This window comes from Anser cygnoides, chromosome 9 (assembly GCF_040182565.1).
Source record: "Anser cygnoides isolate HZ-2024a breed goose chromosome 9, Taihu_goose_T2T_genome, whole genome shotgun sequence".
Taxonomy (NCBI): Eukaryota; Metazoa; Chordata; class Aves; order Anseriformes; family Anatidae; genus Anser; species Anser cygnoides.
Window position 1 is genome coordinate 1,354,514 of NC_089881.1, and position 20,513 is coordinate 1,375,026.

The following is a 20,513-nucleotide window of genomic DNA, read 5'->3' on the forward strand; positions in this document are numbered from 1 at the left end:
AAATGGCACATCTATATCTTGTCATTTATAACTTTATTTAAAAGTGCAGGCAATGGAGAAGCCGCTGCTTCTTACCGCAACTTCACACAAGAATGTGCGCATAGCGGTTCTTGGGATCTAACTACAAGGAGAGGTTCTTGCCAGTATTTTGAGTTGTATTCTAATTTTGTTAAAGATTTCTTTTGTTCATGATTTTCAATTTATTGATGGCTCCTGGCCAGTCAAAGAGCAGAGGAGTGTCATTGCTGCTATGTACTGTGACTCTTAGATGTTCTAAGAATAGCATAAACCCATGATAACAATGTATACTGTTACAAAATTCTTTAAAATTGTCTATTATGCCACATTGAGGTTAACTTCTGCTGCTAACAACAAAATTCCTTGAATATAGTGGTCTTTGAAGATTGTTGGAGATAGGCTTTGGTTAATCAGTGCTGTTCTTAGGGAACAGTTGTGCTGTTCCATGAGGCCTGAAAGCACCATCAGCTCAGCCTGCATGCAAAATTAGAAACATTCACATACATCTCTGTAGAGCAGTAAGAGAAGAATTTGAGAATGGAAATAGTTGTGAATGTCCAGCTTCACATCGAGATGCAGGAAAAATATGTATTGTAAGTAAGAAAGAAATACGAGCTAAGCCTCTTAGGTTTGCCAGAATTGCTATAAGAACAGGGGAGAAATTCCATAATCTTGAGTCTTGAAGGCATGCAGAGACCCCTGGACTAGGGGAGCTTTCCATCACCTGAATAGTTCTGATACTAGGTTCCACAGCTCTGAAGTTTTCGCCTTGTTTCAATGTCTCATGACGCTGAAAATATTGCATGAGAAATCCTAACTAAAGCTACCATAGGATAACTCTTTAGTTAACCAAATGGTATCTTACCACTGTCATAGTCATTTACCTTTTCCTAATATATTTAATTGAAAAACTATTACTCCTTAAATTTTTCAAGAGCTGCTGGAAGCATCTATATTCACTTGTGCATTTCTGAAAGTGGTTGTGCTAAGTGCAAAACAGATCATTCTTTGAGCAGTCTTTCTTCATTCTGGAGAACCCATAACAGCTTCCATACTTAGTAAATAACCAGGCTCTAGAAATTCCCACTTTTCATCCATCGGGCTGTAAGCAATACAATGATTTATCCCCCTAGTCATAAATCCAGGCTTTGGAAAGCATGAGAAGTCCTTTAGCGTGCTGCCTGTTACTCAATTCCACCTCAGTTAGATAAAACTGTTACATAAAACCTTTATAGAGTTGAGATTTGCAGATGGATTTCTCTAGTGCTGTTAATGACCTATCCATCTGTATCATCCCTGTAAGATTTTCATCTCCAGCTGTACAAGAGATACAGTCACTTAATGAAACCCTAGGGTATATAGGGCAGAGAAAGGCATAATTTACACAATGTTTCTCGGTAAAAAATGTGTGGTTAATTTCAGTTTCCCAGAAACCAAAATTATAAGCAAGAAAAGAAAAAAAAAAATCCCTACCCTTTCCTTAGTACCAAAGCAAAATTGCAAAACTGTTTTTCTGCTAATTGACGAGAGAGAATAATACTGCGAACTGGAGATGAGGAGTACCATCGTTTTAAAGTATATTATGTTCCAGCTGGTCTCCTAAAGTTGTCTGTATTCCTAACAGAGAAGTTTTTAAAAAGTGTCCTTTTGTAGACCCAAGGCCAGCCCATAAGTGCCTTACATACCTTGTATTGGTTTTCTTAATGAGAATAACTTTCACCAAAGCTGAAAAGCTGACAGCAGGAGCAGGGACTGAACAATAAAGGTGATTCAGGAGAGGGGAAAGCAGTTGGTTTTCCTGAGCTTGTCCTCTTTTCTAGAGGAACTTAGATTGTTTACTGTTAAGTGCAGGTGTGCAGTTCATTGGAAATGGGCATTGATAAAAATCAAGTCTGTTCAAGGGAATGTATTATAGAATTGTATGGCTTAAGTGTTTGGCTACTAATGGGCATTGTATGAATATGAATGTTAATGCTTTGTGACAGAAATACTTATGAAATTGTTGAATGCTAAAGATAAGTGGATGATGCCAGGGTGGAAGTTGTAGAGCCAGGGGCTCACACATAAAGGAAGCTCTCATGATCAGGAGAAGGAAACAGAGACTTCCTGCATGGAGGGGAAACTATGCGACAAGATGAAGAAGCCACTTCAGTCAAAAAAAGCAATCATGTAATGAGACCTGATCTTGGAATTAGTGATACATTAGAGTGAGAGGTATTAAAGCAAAACAAAATAACAACTGGCCAGTGAAATAAAGAAAAAGCTGCAGCCCTTCTGGGGTGGAGGGAAGAGGCCAGCTATTAGAGAGATCTGTTGTCTTAGATCAGTCTGTATAAGGGCATGCTTTCATGATGCATGCTCGTACAGTCTATGCTTATATACTGGATCAGAACGCTCTGGATTCAGATGCATTACTCCACATGGTTCCATTTTTTACATTCCACCTCCAAAACTATGGAAATAGTATTGTGGTAGAAGGCAGGCAGCTAAGTCTTTGCGTGGCCCTAAGCTTCAAGAGGCTGCTTCTGGACTTATGTGCTACTTGTATATCTTCTGGATGGCCACAGCTAATTTTTGTTGTATCCTGTTTGTGCAAGTCACAAACAAATAGACTGAGCACCTGAAGTTTTTGTTGGGTTATTTGGCTATAAAGCTTCTTTTGGAAAGAAGCTTCTTTTCTTCTCCTTATGGCTTATCCCTCTTTTTCCCCTCCCATTCTCTCTTGTTTTCTTCTGTTACATTGTTTACTGCCAGTGATATTGAAGTAAAACAAAGCAAAGCTCTCTCCTAGGAGCCTCCTGCCTCCCCAGCACGCAGAAAAATGATGGTGAATCTTTGGGCCGGTGGATCTGTTGTTTCCAAGTGTTTGGTTCTGAGTAGAAGAGAAGGTGAGGAAAAAAAAAAAAAGTGAAGAAACCCCAAACCTCCATGTAATATATAAAATGTAAGGTATCTTGATTTTTATATTTATTTATTTATTTCCTCAGGATTGCTCCTATCCCTGTTTCTATGATCATTTTGAAGAAACCTGTGTGTCATCTGCACGAAAGACACCCATACAGGTTTTGTTCTGGAGATCCTGTACCCTGTGTTCAACAGAGATACTTGACAGATCACTTGGTTTAGGTTCGTTACCATATTTTTTCTGCATTTTATTTTTAGCACGGTGTTTTAAAGACAGCAAGGAGGGGGAAGTACACAGAGGACATTGCAGGAGCAGCCACCGTGGTGCTGAGGCCTGTGCCCGGCTCCTCAGGCGCCATGCGGGGGTCTGCGGGCGGTAGGTGGCACTGCGAGCGCGGGGATGGCGCCTGTGCTGCTGCGGCCTGCGCTCCTCGCTTCCCTCGGCTGTCGCTAGCTGTCGTCCTGCTGTTCTCGGTGGAAGAACCGCAGATTACGCTGTCTCCAAAGTATGTTTTCCCTACATGCGTGTGGAAAGCTGGATGGGCTTTCCCACCAAAGCTGCAAAATCCTGAGCCTCGATGCGGCTACGTACCGCTAGGCGAATTAAAAGGTGAATGTGGAAGTATGCTAAACCATGATTGATTAAGGAAATCCAGCCAAATACAGTGTAGTGCACTTGAAGTTGCATTAGACTTAGTAAATGAAAGAATTTGGAATTGGATTATGATTTCTGACATAATTTACTGCAGAACGAGAAAGTTATTAATGTATCACAGGAACAACCATGAAAGTACACAGGCTGGTTTCATTGCTGGTTTATTGTCACTGATTTACCTCCGAGGTGAATTTGACCCTGTAGACATGAGGTGGCTTCAGTGTGCGTGGCCATGACGGGGACCGAGCAGCCCCAGGACTGCAAGTGCACAGGGCAGCAGGCAAGGGAGAGGTGAGCCAGGCTGGGGCTGCCCTCCCGCCCCAAGGCTCTGGATGTCACAGAATCGAATCACAGAATCACAGAATCGTCTAGGTTGGAAGAGACCTCCAAGATCATCTAGTCCAACCTCAGCCCTAACACTAACAAGTCCTACACTAAACCGTATCACTAAGGGCTACATCTAAACGTCTTTTAAAGACCTCCAGGGATGGTGACTCAACCACTTCCCTGGGCAGCCCATTCCAATGCCTAACAACCCTTTCAGTAAAGAAGTTCTTCCTAACATCCAACTTAAACCTCCCCTGGCGCAACTTTAGCCCATTCCCCCTCGTCCTGTCACCAGGCACGTGGGAGAATAGACCAACCCCCACCTCTCTACAGCCTCCTTTAAGGTACCTATAGAGAGCGATGAGGTCTCCCCTGAGCCTCCTCTTCTCGAGGCTGAACAATCCCAGCTCCCTCAGCCGCTCCTCATAAGACTTGTTCTCCAGACCCCTCACCAGCTTCGTTGCCCTTCTCTGGACTCTCTCGAGCACCTCCATGTCCTTCTTGTAGCGAGGGGCCCAAAACTGAACACAGTACTCGAGGTGCGGCCTCACCAGAGCCGAGTACAGGGGGACAATCACCTCCCTAGACCTGCTGGCCACACTGCTTCTTATGCAAGCCAGGATGCTGTTGGCCTTCTTGGCCACCTGAGCACACTGCTGGCTCATATTCAGCTGCCTATCAACCAGTATTCCCAGGTCCTTCTTGGCCAGGCAGCTTTCCAACCACTCATCTTCCAGCCTGTAGCACTGCTTGGGGTTGTTACGTCCCAGATGCACGACCCGGCACTTGGCCTTGTTGAACTTCATGCAGTTGACCTCAGCCCATCGGTCCAGCCTATCCAGATCCTCCTGCAGAGCCTTCCTTCCCTCGAGCAGATCGACACACGCGCCTAACTTGGTGTCATCTGCAAACTTACTGAGGGTGCACTCGATCCCCTCATCCAGGTCATCGATAAAGATATTAAAGAAGACCAGCCCCAGCACTGAGCCCTGGGGGACTCCACTAGTAACCGGCCTCCAACTGGATTTGGCTCCATTCACCACAACTCTTTGGGCCCAGCCATCCAGCCAGTTTTTAACCCAACAAAGCGTACGCCAGTCCAAGCCATGAGCAGCCAGTTTCTTGAGGAGAATGTTGTGGGAAATGGTGTCAAAAGCCTATGGACGTGTTTTGCCTTTTTTTTTTTAAATTGCATTTAAGCTTGCTGCTCATGCCTCAGCTGGTTTAACCTTTAACTGACCTAGTTATTGAACTAGGGCAGCGGGAAGCAGCCAAAGAAGTCAGCATTTCTCTGTTGTTGATTGCTGTTCATTTTGAGGAGCAAACAGGCAGTGCTTGGAGGCTGGCAGTGCACGCAGAGGGCAGTCCGTGCTGAGCCTGAGGTACGTGCCCGCATGCTGCAGGAATTGGGGCTGCCTTGTCCTGGTTTACAGCACCATATTATGTGTACCTGGCATGTCAGTTCAGTGGTGGTTTGTAGCTGAGATCCTGGTTATGTGTTCCTGCTCTAAGCACAGTTCCTCATGTGCAAGTCTAAAGTTCTTCCTGAGTGCTGGGATTTTGGGGCACAGTTTGACTTAGTACAACCTGCCGAAGTACTCGGACTTGCATGAACATGGCTTTATGGTGGTTTGCTTTCCCTTTCATTGCAGCCCATTGCCTACCTGAACTGTCATGTGCACTACTGATGAGCTCAGTCCCACAGCCTTTGCGTTCTCTCAGTGGCTCCATCAGCTGTCGGTGACTTTTCCCAGCCTGTGCAGCCATTAGTTCAGCTCAGGCACTGTCTCCTGGTTTTGCTGTGGCTCTCCAACCACATCGTGTGACACGGAACAACGCTTGGCCGAGGGAATTTGAGCAGAATAAATCCTAATACTGCAAGTGCTGTGTACATTTGACAGAGACCTACACCTTAGCAGCTGAAGTGTAGCTTCACTACATGAAGGACATCGAGGTGCTGGAGCATGTCCAAAGAAAGGCAACAAAGCTGGTGAAGGGTCTAGAAAACAAGTCTTATGAGGAGCAGCTGAGGGAACTGGGGTTGTTTAACCTAAAGAAAGGGAGGCTCAGGGGAGACGGTATCACACTTGACAATTTCCTTAAAGGAGGCTATAGTGAGGTGGGGATTGAGTTCTTCTCCCAGGCAGCAAGTGATAAGATGAGGGGAAATGTCCTTAAGTTGCACCAGGAGAGGTTTAGGTTGGATACTAGGAGAAATTTCTCTACTGAAACAGTTGTGTGGCATTGGAATAGGCTGCTCAGGGAAGTGGTTAAGTTACTGTCCCTGGAGGTCTTCAAGAAACGTGTGTATGTAGAACTTAGTAGCATGGTATAGGGGGGACTTGTCAGTACTAGGTTAAAGGTTGGACTAGATGATGTTAGAGGTCTTTTCCAACCTGAATGATTCTATAATTCTATGATTCCAAAATCCTTTTGTCTTTTATTCCTGCAGCCCATCCTGCTTTTTAACTGGTGTACAACAGTGACTTCAGTATTTATTTTTTTTTTAAATCTTGTTGAGCGTGGCTATGCAATGGAACCAAGGCTTCATTGTTACATCAAATTTCTCATTTTTCAGGAAGCAGAATTTGTGGCTCCTGGAAAACGTAGGACATTTGGTGGACTGAGGCTGAGCTTGCTGGCACTGTGTTTGTGTCTGTATTCTGCTTGTTGCCAGATTAGGATAGAAAAGAAATAGAAGCAAAGCTGTTCAACACAGACAAGGGCTCACTGTGCCCTGTCCTCTTTTTCCACTGAACAAATTTTGGAAAGGCTGTGAGAGGTGGTGAGCTAACATTAAAATGCACCAAGCAATAAAGTCAGACATTGAAATGAACAAGAATTTACCTGTGCACTGCAGCACACATTTTCCCGTGGAAAAAAAAAAAAAAAAAAAAAAGCAAATAGTATTTCCATGGTAGAAAATGGAGCAAGAGAGAGGAAGGTAAAATCTCTGTTGAATAAATCAACTAACTTTATGTATGTTGTCTGTGCTCCATTTATGTTATTCAACTTTCTAAGCAGTAAGTTAAGTTGCAGGAGCAGTTTGTGCAACAGTGCATATTAAAGTTCTGAAAAATAAATTATGAAATCATCAGCGGTTATGTGTGCTTTAAGGGAGCCACTACCATGCAGTGCCAAAGTAAAACATGAACTAATCAACAACTCTTAAGCTGCAAATACGAAATCTTTACAGCAAATATATTTTTTTTTCCTGGGGATTAGCACTTGAGTAATTTTATAGTGAAATTCAACAAAAGCTTTCGCTATCAGATAAACTCAAGCCATATTTGCTAACAGAAATATGCACTGGTCAAGTTTTTATCTTTTCAAAAAGGTGTAATGAGGTGTAAACATCAATGAAATATATTTGACGTCAAAATCCTATTGAGCTCAGAAAAGTCAAAGCCAACGAAGTGTCCAGTCCAGAGGACACCTAGCATCATGGATGAATCTCTGTGCCTCAGCTCAGATCCAGCCACACCAGTATTTCTGTCCAGGCACAGATGAGGAGATTTTTGGTTAATAAACATTTGAGATTAGAATCTGACTATATGACTAGTGTAAAAATACAATATACCTGCTGGCAATGGAAAAGATGCAAGAGAATTATGCTAAAAGTAACAGGGCTTGAAATCTCACCATAATTGAGCTGCAGTCTGGAGTGGTTAAGAAAACGTGATGAGTGCTTTCCCTGAAGACATGCTTTGGTGCTACCTCATTACAGGTATGTGGAAAATTGTCACATTTCCTGAAACTTCATCCCCTCCCTGAGACCATCACCTTCCTCTCCACCTGCGCTACCCACCTGCTGTTCATACCAACTAAAGTATTTTCTCTTCAGCCAGGAGGAATATGGCATACATATGGAGGAATATGACATACATATACATATGTGGCCAGGCCACAACAACTGATGCTACCTGTCCTTTTTCCTGCTGAGGTAAGGCTGTACTGATAAAGCATTTGCAAATGCCTTCCTACAAACTCCCACGAAATGCCAGTAATAGTTGGTGACTTCTAACAGGCGGTCAGCATGGTGTCAACAGTTCAGTCTGCTGAGGACTAAAATCACAGAATCATAGAATATCCCGAGTCGGAAGGGACCCATAGGGATCATCAAGTCCAACTCCTGGCACCGCACAGATCTACCCAAAAGTTTAGACCATGTGACTTAAGTGCACAGTCCAATCACTTCTTAAATTCAGACAGGCTTGGTACAGTGACTGCTTCACTGGGGAGCCTGTTCCAGTGTGCCACCACCCTCTCGGCGAAGAGCCTCTTCCTGATGTCCAGCCTAAACCTCCCCTGCCTCAGCTTGACACCGTTCCCGCAGATCCTATCACTGGTGATTAAGGAGAACAGGTCCCCTGCCTCTCCACTCCCCCTCACGAGGAAGTTGTAGACTGCGATGAGGACTCCCCTCAGCCTCCTCTTCTCCAGGCTGAACAGGCCCAGTGACCTCAGCCACTCCTCATATGTCTTCCCCTCTAGGCCCTTCACCATCTTCGTCGCCCTCCTCTGGACACTCTCCAGCAGTTTTACATCCTTTTTGTACTGTGGTGCCCAGAACTGCACACAGTACTCAAGGTGAGGCCGCACCAGCGCAGAGTAGAGCGGGACAATCACTTCCCTCAACCGACTAGCAATGCTGTGCTTGATGCACCCCAGGACACGGTTGGCCCTCCTGGCTGCCAGGGCACACTGCTGGCTCATACTCAACTTGCTGTCAACCACAACCCCCAGATCCCTCTCTGCAGGGCTGCTCTCCAGCATTTCGTCGCCCAGTCTGTACATATAGCCAGGGTTGCCCCATTCCAAGTGCAGGACCCAGCACTTGCTCTTGTTAAACTTCATGTGGTTGGTGATCGCCCAGCTCTCCAATCTGTCCAGATCTCTCTGTAAGGCCTTTCCACCCTCATCCGAGTCCACAACTCCTCCAAGTTTGGTGTCGTCAGCAAATTTGCTCAAAACACCCTCTAGTCCTACATCCAAATCATTTGTGAAAACATTGAAGAGAACTGGCCCTAAAATGGAGCCTGGAGGGACCCCACTAGTGACCATCCGCCAGCCTGATGTGGCCCCATTTACCACAATCCTTTGAGCCCTGCCCATCAGCCAATTGCTCACCCATCGTATGATGTTTTTGTTAAGTTGTATGCTGGACATTTTGTCCAGTAGGATCCTATGGGAAACCATGTCAAAAGCTTTGCTGAAGTCCAAAAAGATCACATCAGCTGGTTTCCCTTGATCGACTAGATGGGTGATCTTATCATAAAAGGAAATCAAATTTGTTAGGCAGGACGTACCCCTCATGAACCCATGCTGGCTGGGACCAATGACTGCATTGTCCCCCAGGTGCGCTTCAGTAACCTCAAGGATCATCTTCTCCATAATTTTACCAGGCACTGATGTGAGACTGACAGGCCTGTAATTGCTGGGGTCTTCTTTCTTGCTCTTCTTGAAAATTGGCACAACATTTGCCAGCTTCCAGTCTACTGGGACCTCTCCAGATTCCCAAGATCGTTGAAAAATAATTGAGAGAGGTCCCGCGATGACGTCAGCCAGTTCTTTAAGCACCCTGGGATGAATTCCATCCAGATCCACAGACTTGTATGGATCCAGGTGTAGCAGCAAATCCTGCACACATTCAGGGTCAGTTGGGAGTTTATCATTCCCACCATCATGGTCCTCCAGCTCAGGGCACCCTGGGTCCCGAAGCCCATCATCAGTGTTGAAGACAGAGGCAAAGAAGGCATTAAACATCTCTGCTTTGCCTATGTCATTGTCTGTGAGGAGACCTTCCCCATGAAGTAGCGGACCTATGTTTTCTTTGGTTCTCCTTTTTCTGTTCATATATTTAAAAAAACCTTTTTTATTGTCTCCCACAGACATGGCCAGCTTCAACTCTAGTTGGGCTTTGGCCACACGAATTTTCTCCCTACAAACATGAACAGCATCCCTGTATTCCTTCCACGTCGCCTGACCCTCCTTCCAGCAGCCGTACACTTTCTTTTTTCGCCTAAGCTCCAGTAGAAGTTCCCTGGTCAGCCAGACCGGCCTTCTGCCCCGCCTGCTTGACTTCTGATGTTTTGGAATTGCCTGATCTTGTGCTTTTAGGAGGCAGTGCTTAAAGACTGACCAGCACTGATGGATGCCAATGCCTTCAAAAGCAGTTTCCCAGGGGACCTTGCTGACTAGTTCCCTGAGCAGCCTGAAGTCTGCTTTCACCATATCCAGGGCTGAAGTTTTGGTGGCAGTTTTCCTTCTGTCACCATAAATTTTAAACTCAACCACTTCATGGTCACTATGACCGAGATGGCTGCCAATTGCCATGTCCCCCACAAGACCCTCTCTGTTCTCCAGCAACAGATCTAGGAGGGCACCTTTCCTAGTTGGCTCCCTTAGCACCTGCACCAAGAAGTTATCATCTAGGTGCGTTATGAACCTCCTGGACTTGCTCGAGTTGGCCGTGTGTTAATCTAACTCATGGTCTTGTCTCTAATATGAGGGTATGTAAGAGGAATGTATTGAGTGTGACATTCAGGTTAGAACAAGTAATCAAGTGTCTCTTGCATTTAAATAAAAGACTTACATTTTTTCCCCTAAAAAGAAAGAAATAAGAGCAACCAAGTAGTATTACGAAGTTGCTACACTTCTGTTAATCCAGCATGTTTGTGGTCAGGGTTTTAATATTTTCAGGTATCATGAAATTCTCTAGATAATGATACTTGAGTTAATGATTGCATCAGATGTAGTTAGACAGTGGCCTCTTCCTTGGAGATCCCTGTGCCTGTAGAGCAGTAACTGAGCTAAGTCCCATTAGTCCCTCGCTAGTGACTGAGCAGATGGCTAGTGCAAAGGGGTACTTTTGTTTAAAACTTCATGTATGTAACTCCTGGGTGAGTTTTAGTGCAAGATTAAGAATTTATTCCATAAGTTTAAAATCTGTAGAAGGCATTCATGGGAATCATCCCCTTTAAAGCTGTATTTGCATTTCCTATTACCACTGAAAAGGCACAGGATTCCCTGTAGCACTGCTGCCAGGTGCAGAATCGGGGCACCTGGAGAGGACCAAGGTTCTGTGCAGTGTGACTGTAGTTCCTGCTGCCCAGTGATGCATGCTGTACCCGAAGTGACTTGTCGTGGACAGACATCTCAGGCACAGCATATGTGGAGAAGCAACTCCTATTTACTAGTACCTGTTTTCTGAATCTTTGCTGAATGCCAAATATTTTTCAGTGGGTTAAGAGAAGACCATGTCACAGAGAGATGCTGCAGCCTTGCTGTCATCCATCCGTCATCTAAATTAGGTGTTTCTCAAATGTTTACTCACCAAACTATCAAAGCTTTTCTCTGCCCAGACATGCTTGCTGGTTATGGAGGACCAAACTGATGGGAATCACAGACTGTGGTCTGTGTGGAGTTAGAAGTGGATGGACAAACTTGGAATCAATCTCTTCCATAATGACAGACTGATAGATCACATCTGTTTTCTTCTACAACACAAGGAGGCAAAAAGGAAAGGAATGACCTAATTTAGTCATTGAGATGTATGATGTGACAGAAGCGTTTTCCTAAAAATGCACATAAAATGTAAATCCATCTTTCCTGTAATTGCCTGGACAGCAGCTGACTTCTGTGACTCACTTCAGAGAAATTCCTTGGGAAAAAGATTAGTCTTTCTCTGGGACAAAAAGAAAAAGAGTAAATGATATAAACGGCGATTGTAAAGCTAGTATTCCCTGTCTGCACTATATCAAAAGCAATCAGAGCCAGTAAAATTTCGAAGGCTTTAGTAAATTCACTGTCAAAGAGTACATGCTCTCACAAGCAGAGCTCTGCTTTGGAGGTCAGCCTGGGAGCACTGATTCCTTTCAAAGGAGAGGGAGTGAGCCTCCTCTGAGGTTCTTGGCATGCTGGCTGAAAATCATGGACATTTAACCAGTATTTTTTTCCTCGATCCAATCAGACCAAAATGTGGAGTAATCTACAGCAGAGTTGTGGCCAAAACATCTTCCCCAATTGGCTGCAAGGAGAAACAGCCAGAGTGGAAAAAGTGTGTGGATGGCCTACGTGCAGTTGAGTTCAAATGCACAGCGCTTGTTTATGGAAGCTTATATTCAGCTGCACCATTAGATGTCGCAATTATAGTCCTAGAGCATAGGGGGAACGACACATTAGAATTATGTTTGAGAACTATGTGATTCGCCACATCCCTCCCCTCCTCTCCCTTTACCCACCCCATTTGCAGCCAAAAAAATCTTTACTTTCCCAACAGCATAAACTTTGCAAAATTTTCCATCTAAATACTAGACAGTGGAGAAGCATTTGTAATAACTCAGCAGATCAAATGCATCTTGACACACAGCAAGCTGGGCTGCTAATGAACAGCAGAAGGAAGATAAAAAGAGCAGGATTAAATAGCCTGCTCTTACTAAAACAATGTGAATCTTCATCCCGTCTGACCCTAATTTGGAAAAACACAAGGTATCAAGAGGAGAAAAAGGCAGCAACTGAGATTATGCAGAAGCCTATCTTTAGTGGTATACGATTTTTTCCTGGGTTTCTGTGATTTAGAGGGGAGTTTTTATCTGCCTTTGTCTTGTCTTTGTTTTCTTTTGGAAATTGCATCATAGTGCTCTCTCTGGCTTCAGTAGCTACTTCAAACATGGGGCAATTTAAAGATTATGTTTTGGTTTGTGAGCAAGTGATTTCTATCATGTGGATTGGAAAGCTGGGGAGGTTCTCACTATTGTGTCTTAAAACTGGGTAATGTGAACAGTCTGTGGCAATACTAATGCCTCATAATGGCTTTATCTAGTGTTTTGAGGAGCCCTCATAGTTCAGTAAATATTTAAAAATAGTCTTATCATCATTCAGCTGACTTGTCCCCTGCTAGCCAGGGTGTTGCTCGGTGGGCTTTTGCAGACCGTCACTGCGATGCATGGTGTCTGATGCTCCTCCAGAGACAAGCAGTAGCAAATTTACCAAACTGATAGCAATAATAAAATTGAACTAATAATAATCTACTGGGATTCCTTAATGTTCCTGTCTGAAGAAAGACACCTTAGTGCTTTTTATTATCTTGAAAATCTTCCAAAGGTGCTTATAGTATTGATGTGCTACTTAGGATGGCAGGATTAAAACAAATCACCTTGCCTTCAGATGAGAAACTAGTAACATTTGTAGTAGTTCCTAGTTCCATGCATGCACTACAATTTCAAAATGACTTACCCAGACACTACTTTGAGAAGTGGAAACCATGGCTTTTATGTCATCTGGCAGCCTGAAATCTTTCAGATGGCACTGATCTGCAGGGGCTGGATCCAGCAACTCCCTTGACCCTTGTTCCATTTAGGTACACACACTCCAACTGGCAAGAAGAAAAATTCAGCCAGAGAGAGATGATCGAGTGATCTACAGTCCTGGGACCCGATTCTTGAATCTCATGAACTAACAGCTTCAAAAGGATCTTGAAAAAAGATGAAGGCCACATGACTGGAAATGTTGTATTCATTTTTGAATGCATTTACCAAAGTCCTGGAAATGAATGCTGCTGTTTCTGAGCTCTGGTCCAGGTTGGAGCAGACTGGCAGACTTAGAGGCAGTTGAGTCATCTCCATACAGAGCTGGCAGACCAAAAGATAAAGCATGACAAAAGGGGACTGAGCTAGAGATAGTCACGTGTCCCTGTCATGAAACACAAGAGAATGAAATAGGTACTGACCCTCAGAGCTTTTGAAAGAGGTGTTTATCTTGAGACTAGGCTAATAGCAGTGCAACGAGAACAGTATTACTTTTTTTTTTTCTTTCTTTTTTCTTTTCCTGGATCAGGTGTACAAATCCCACTCTGGGAACCCAAATGCAAGAATTAAGAACAACATTCCCCACTATGTGTGGTAAATGTTACAGCTGAGCCATAGTGAGTGCTGCAGGCCTTATTTCAGCAGGATTCTCAGTTCTAGGAGATGTAAGCACAATATGAGAACTGTGCTAGTAAGTCAGACTTTCCTGTAAGTAACGGTTTTGCAGAGGTGATAATTTGCTAGGTAGCTGCCTGCCAGAGTCAGGTATAGAAGCTATAAGGTTCTCCATATTTCTGTGTGGCTATATGAAAGAACTTTGTTAACGTGTAAATATCTCAAAGGCAAGACTATTCCTACATTGATACAAGCGAAGGGTTCTTGTGTACCACTTTTCTGTGCTATGACAACGGGATTGCTTTTACCTGGCCACTTCCAAGGAGTGTGCTGGGGATGTGTGTTCTGTGCCTACCAACTTTCTCTCCTTCTTTAGGCACCCTCAGATGGAGTCTGCCTTGCACAGTGTACCTGCGGACACTATTAACTTGAGTATTGTGAGTTCTACTCTTATAAACTCCATGAAAGTGATTTTGGCTGCAGCCTTCTATACTACACATATCCTCTTTGATGGCCTAAGGAAGAAGGAACAGCAAGACAATGACGCAGGCTTATTGGCTTGTGATTCTCAGGCTATGTGCAGTTTTGCCTGCATTCTTAATCCTGCTTGTGATTTTATGAACAGCCATTCACAGCACTGGCACACTGCTGGGCTATTTGTGACTCCTGCTATTGATCACAACGTTCTCCCCATTCTGGAGGAGATTGCTGCCTTCTTCCAGTACATAATGGAAGTTTGTTTATTTTTCTTTAAATAGGAAGGAATTTCATTCCATCACATTCCCTAATGTAGAATCAATCTGTAGGTTGCCTTGAGCAATACAGGCTCAAGGATTATCTGGAAGCGAAGCCGCCAGATCACCTCTGAAAATACCCTCATACAGCCCAGACTACAGGAGCAAAATGTACTGCCAATGACAGGTTTTGCCAACCTGACAAGTCATCAGAATTATCATAACCTTCCTGAGCAACCAAACTATAGCAGCAAAACTTCGGTCTCTGAGAAACTATTTCAAAGATCCAAAGTAGCCATCGTTCTGGCTTCTGTTGAGTGATAGGCTAAAAAGAAATAATAAATTAAATTACCAAATCATTTGAAAAGAACCCTCTTGAGGCTCTACTGGAAGTTCTTAGTTTATTCCAGTCCATCATTCCCTGAACAGCAGATAGGCAAACACTAAACTGCATATTGTTTGTCTTGAATGCAGAGTGGATTGCATTTACCATAAGCACGCTGCTGCTCGCAGCATGCCTCCCAGTCAAGCTGTCCATCTCAAAGAAGGTGTCCATGCTTTTGCTTGCTGCCTAAGAAGTGCAATTGAGAAGAAGCACCCAGTCTGAATACATCTCGCTTTCACAGTACACCACCTAGAACATAAAACTTTTGTGTTGTTTCAGCCACTCCTGGTCATTCTAATACTAAAGGCTGGAATCTGTTCCTATCTCATGCTTGCCCTGACAGCAACTAAGCCAGGCACTTATGTGCACTTATATAGGTGCAACCCCTGTTCTGCAGAAACATTTTTCTACTACCAATGTGAACATACCTTCCCTTCATATCCCCTTTTACCAAATAAAAATAAGTGCACAGGTAAAACAAGATGAAGAATAGAATGATAAAAAAATAAATATCTCAAAGGCAGAATTAAGCTCCTAAATGTTTCTAAGGAGAAAAGCACATTCTCCTACGGCTTTGGTCATGAAATTTTCTTTCTTTCTTTCTTGCTTGTGTCAAGGACATTCTGCTGACAACCTCAGCTTTCCTGGTAATGGTATTTAACTGTTCATTTAAAGATAGAATTCTTATTTTCCATACTTTGTTTTTATTGGCTGCCACCTCTGTTTCCCTTTAAAAGGTTTTCTTGTGAAGAGGCAAAACAGTTAGGCACTGCAAAGCCATATGATTTTTTGACCAACCAGAGAGGCACTAAATTAAGTAAGATCTGTGACTCTCAGCTTTTCCTCGCCTTTCCTGTGGTGAGACCGTCACACAATGACTCCTGAAAACTGGAATGCTGAAGGCTTTCTGTAAGGGGACTGTAGCAGGAGCAAAATCATCGCCAGCCCATCTCCTGTCTTTCTTTCTCAAATCCAGTGCTGCAGAAATTCTGCCAAAAGTCATTCTGAGGCCATCTGTGATTCCTCATTTAGGTCACACAGGAAGTAGGAAATAAGACTACGAAGTTAATTGCAATTTTGTTTAAATCAACTTAAATTACTAAAAAATGTCCTACCTGTCAAAATTAGGTTTTGTCAGGCAGCAGTTTCTATTTACCTTAAATAAGTCAGCTGGAGAGAATGAGATCATTGCAGACAGGCGGAACAGTCATAAAACTACCAGAGAAGGGTCAGGAAAAGAAAATTAGACCAAAAACATTCCAGTAAGAGAGAATATGAATTGTGATGTCTTCCCTTAGGGGAATACTTGTGGGACAAGCTTCCCTGCTCCTGCAGTTTTCCCAAATTGCTTTTCTAGGAGCCTCGACCAGGCTTCTGAAATCACAGAAAAAACAAAGAGTAGGCTTTAGGCTAACTTTTGTAGAACACACACTGACCGGCCCTCCTCTATTGGCTGAACACATGGGACACTCTTCAGTCTGTTTAATACCACAGACTTACTCAGAGGAACATTTTTTACAGTACGATGGTTTGTTGACAGAGACACAAACACTCACATAGACTCCCAGTTTTAGATGATTTTATAAATGCATTTTTTCCACCAGTTTCTATTCATTCCACAGTAAATGTTTATTTTTTTTCTCTTTCAGCCAGTTTTCTTGAATGTCAGTTCCTTTCCATTATATTATTTTCTGCATCTCTAAACTATAAAAAAAGCAAGACTAAATTGCTCATTATGATTAATTGTCCATTTCAACACCACTCATTTGAGGCTCTGCAAAGCATTTTATAGTTTATGGGGTGACGGGACTGAAATTTTTACAAGATCAACCCCGATCAGCAGGGTTTACAAGATACACTCTGCAGGGCTTAATTCTCAGCTTTTTGTGCCTATATAAATCATGCACAAATGAGTGCAATGAAAGCAAAAAATGGGGATCAGACCTGGCCTTAAACCAGACCTCCCTCACCGAGGGAGGTCTTAAACATCTGGTTTAAGGTCAGGTCAGCAGGATTTATTCACTTATGATGCATGCTGACTTAAGTAGTGCAGGATTGGACCTCAAGGCTGGAGCAATCATGTCATAAATGCCAAAGGATGGACCGCAGACAAAAACTTAGCACGGCTTTTCATGGGCACTCATGTCTTGCTGCTCAGTCTCAGTAAAGGAATGTAACTCTCCTTGTAATTTCAAAGCCACTCAGTTGATCTTTTGAGTAATTATGGGATGACAGCTGATTATACCCTGGAAATGCTTGCTAACACTATTAATCTTTTGCTCGTTTGGGCTGTTTATGGCTATAATTATAAATAAGTGAATGAAACAAAGTAATTTCTGATTGGGTGGCTTGGGAAAGAACCAATGAATTTAGCCTGAGCGATTCACTCCATGCTCAGTAGTGCAAGGTGCTGAGCATCCCCTGAACTCAGTGGCTCCGACCGCTCCCGAGGAGTGCTGAGCCTCTCGGTCATGGGCTGGATCATACCCATAATAACAAGACTGGGGCGGCAGCTCCCAGGACAATTCTGATTGAAGTTGAGGATAAATTAAAGGGAGGCAACCAAAGAGAAACTATTTTCAGACAGTAAGAGTGGAATTTTGGTAACATTAAGCTTGATTCTTGGAAAATAAAATGTCTATGGAAGATTTCTTATTACGGTTGAACTACTAAAGCAGCCGTTATTAAAGACGCATATATACAGAGTAGGTCAGGCAATGCGATGCACATTTTAATGCTATATTATTGCCAGATGGGCCTTTAAGCTCATTTTGATCTTTTTTCTTAAAAAAAAAAAACACGAATTGCTGTTTTTCTTTTTTGTTTAGTTCTAGTATTTCACAGACTTGTGCTCAAGTTAAACAGACAAAAGCATTTAAATGATATATACCTGTAGAGCATTTTTTTCTGTAACCGAAAAGGGTTTTCTAAGCTTTCTATTTCTTTGGAATATATTTTTTAGTATTATTCTATAATAAAAGCCTGCTATTTTCAGCTACCCCTGACTCATGTAAAATATTGATATGTGTGTTGAATTTATCATTCAAAACCAGTATTTTCAGAAATTACACAAAGTAAATCATTTAACTGGGAAAATAGGTATGATTTACTAATCTAAGCTCAAAGATAAACTCAGGTTACCGAATGTTTATTACATGACAGTAATAAAATATTATCTTAAATTAGAGCAGTGATATAACCACATGAAGCCAAAACCTTCCATTTAACTCTGTCGTTTACATGCACTTGAGCCAGGCAGTGGAATCACAGAGATATGGAATTACCTCTGTGACACACGGAGAGGACAAATGTTATAAAACTAGAAAGACATTTGAAGGGACAAGATGGAACAGAATGGAAGAGGAATGAACTTGTTCTTCATAACAAATAAGTTATGACTACTGCAATTGAAAATATGTGAGGAGTGACTGGCATTTGCCCAGAAAAATAGACTGGATTATTACTTGTCAAATTCGCTATTTGTTAGAAAACCCTTTATGATCTTTATCGAGGTATAGGACTTAGGGTTCTTGCATTAAATTTCTTTTTTATTCTTGAAGTACTGCTGATAGTGAATTGTTGACAATTCCTCTATCCCACAGTTTTCCACAGACTAATCTCATTATTTTTCTTTGCTTTTGATTTTATCACAGTCTATTGAACAACTTCAGTGTTACAATATTTCATGTGAGCACTGCTGCCTCATTTCAGCACCTGTGGAAAAGGTATGATAGTGGGGCTCCTGAACGAAGGAGGAGGTTTGAAGGCCTAGACTTGTGGAATGAGATGAGTCCAAGAACAGGAAAAGCCCAGCAGGAGCACAGTCTGCGGTTTTCTGTTTTTCTTACAGAGTGAAATAAAGAGTAGTTGGAAGATATGAAAAAGATCTCTTAGAAAAAGATGCAAGTAATCTCTGGTCTTCCTGGTTTGTTCTACATGTTAGTTTTTACAATTTCTCTGCAAAAAGTTTGTGGAAGATGCACCATGTCTGAGTACAGGGGAGCTGGAGAGCTTGCTTTGGAGAGAAAGAGAGCTGCTGTTCCTTTCTAAGTGCTATGTAAAAGCTTTGCCACCTTTGTCTTTGATTTCAAAAGCCTTTGAAATCAAACCTTTCCTCTTAACTGCGCTACAAGTGACAGCTGTTTAGCACATCTCAAGCAACAAACAAAGCTCTGACTACTGCTGATTTACATGGGCCAAGTAAGATCCTTCCTTCCCTGCTGCAGTTTGGTCCTTAGAAAGCACAGCTACAGCTTTCAAAACTCAGAGGGCAGCTTCCTATGATAGGACCTACCTCCATCTGGCTGCGATGATGGGCTTGCATTGTGATGAACATCTGGTTCCATTCCACGTTGCACCAGTTATGTGTATGTTGAAATGTTAAATTGTTGGTGGTTTAGAGAAGATGGAAGTTGCCAGCCCTATGATGATTTCATACAGCTAGGAAACAGATGGGGAGAAGGAGGTAGGGATATGCAAATACAGGCAGGGAGTCACTGAGACTGTAAAAGAGGTGTCTGGGCATCTGAGGAAAAAGTCACTGAAGGAATGGAGATTTCTAAAAAATCAGGAAGCTGTTGTCTCCTGCAAAGGTCTCATAGAATTTTGCCCAAATATCTGCCAGCTGAATCCTAGATGTTATTGCTGATGTGTTGAAAATGTACTGTGCCTGCAAAAAAATTAATAGTTTGGCAACTGACTGTGTGGTTACAGAAAATCACTTGTCACAGTGACTATCTGAAGAGAGGACTGCTTGCAGTTTCTCCCTTTTCTGGTTTTGCTCACTGTTGCTGGAGTTTTGGAACAAGAAAATCCTTCGGGCTCCCATGTTCAGAGCCCCACAACTAACAGGAATGAATTAACTCTCCTCCTCCATGCCTGCTTAACCAAATTTATTCATTTCTCGTGAAGAAATTGCCTTGTTGCAAAGGAAAAAGGTTTTATTCTTTATGAAAAAAAGGTTGATAAGGTCAAAAGTCAAAGGAGCAAATGGTGACAATGTGAGACTGTTTCTTGGGACACTTCTAGAAATTGTTTCTGGAGTTAACTTCTGTAGTACAATATGCATATTTGCATGGCACATTGCACACTGTCTGTGTTATTCTTTAAATAATAAGTTCCTACTCAGTTCAGAGATTTAGATGTTGAGTGAACTGTAACGGTAACAGTACTGGAGCTGCTTGCAATAGTATCAGGAGAGTCCCAGACCCTGCTAACCACCAGCTGCCAGTTCACGCCTTGAAGTTGGTATTTCTGGACAACAGTGGCATTTCTAACCCGAGTGTCTGCAGAGGCAGGGCGAGACAGAGCTCCTGGGCGTTCCGTAGCTGCTTGAGCTCAGCGCTGGAGTTTCACAAGCGTTTTTCCTTCCATCAGGCAGTGTCTGAGTGAAGCCTCTGGGGGTAGGAGATGTCTTGGCCACATCTATCACTTTGAAAGCACTGCTTTCAGCTCTGCATTGTCCTGGGGGAAAAGCTTGAATTTTCTAAGAACAGTCTAAAATAAAATTAGCTTACAAGAGACCAGGGACAATAAGAAAATGTAGACGTTTCTAGTCACATTCTGGG